Source organism: Gavialis gangeticus, unplaced genomic scaffold (genome assembly GCF_001723915.1).
Source record: "Gavialis gangeticus isolate Ggan-Ray unplaced genomic scaffold, GavGan_comp1, whole genome shotgun sequence".
NCBI classification, from domain to species: Eukaryota; Metazoa; Chordata; order Crocodylia; family Gavialidae; genus Gavialis; species Gavialis gangeticus.
The window spans coordinates 7,560,521-7,561,760 of record NW_017729001.1 but is presented as its reverse complement, the minus strand read 5'-3'; positions in this window follow the sequence as shown (position 1 = coordinate 7,561,760).

The window sequence follows — 1,240 nt, the reverse complement described above, 5'->3', positions numbered from 1 at the left end:
ATTCTAGTCCTCCATCCTTTGTAGGTATTCCTTTTAAGATGCAGGAAGTCCGCCAGTTCCCTGGAGACCCAAGGGGGCTGCTGTGCCCTTTTTCCGCCTTTCCTCCAAGACGAGATGGATTTTGCTTGTGCATCCAGGATTGCTCACTGTCACCCAGCTTCCCTTCTATCGTTAGGTCACTGATTAGGTCATCCCCAGCTGCTAGTAAACGGTCTAACAGTGCTTTACCTCTTGTCAGCCCATAGACTTCCTGCATCAGATAGAGGTCATCCACACATGAGAAAGTTTTGCGACCGCTCAGATTTGGCCATGAGATGTCTGGGTAGTTAAAGTCTCCCATGACCACCATACACTGGGAGTGTGTGGCCTCAGCCAATTCCCTGGTGAACTTCTGGTCAAGGTCTTGACTCTGGGTAGGTGATTTGTAGTAGACCCCCACCATAGTATCCCCCTGTGCCATGTTCCCCAAGGATTTCAACCCAGAAGGTCTCAAGTCATCCACCATGGGTGCCAATGTCAGCTTGCAGGGACACGTAGCTTTCCTTGACATAGAGAGCTACGCCCCCACCCCTTTTGCCCACTCAATCCCTCCTGTACAGGGTATAGCTGTCTATACCCATAGTCCAGTCATGGGTGGAGTCCCACCAGGTCTCTGTTATCCCAATGACATCGTAGTTATTTGCATTTAGCAGGAGAACAAGTTCCTCCTCTTTATTCCTCAGGCTCCTGGCATTTGTGTACAGACACACAAGTATCCCCTTGGGGGCCCTTGCCCTGCCTACATTTTGTTCCAGGGCTGGGGCTGGGGTGGGATCCCTTATGTGCCTTGGCCTGCTGGCTTTGCAAGGGCCACTCAGTGGGCCAGCAGTGGCGGTAGTCCCCCCATCCCCCAGCAGGCTTAGTTTAAAGCCCAATGGAGCAGGTCAGCCAGTCTGGTTGAGAAGAGCCTCCTCCCCAGTGGAGAGATGTGGAGGCTGTCCCTTCCCAGCAGCTCACTGCCTCTCTCACCAAAGAGTGGATTGTGGTCATGGAAGCCAAAGCCTTCCTGATGACACCGGCGCCGCAGTCTTTGGTTGACTACCTGGGTCCTCCTCAGCTCATAGCCCAAGACTGGGAGGATCGAAGAAAACACCACCTGTGCCCCCAGACCCTTTAGCCCCACACCCAAATCCCTGTAGCACCTCATGACCTGCCTGGGAGCACTCCGAGCCATGTCATTGGTGCCCACATGGATGAGGAG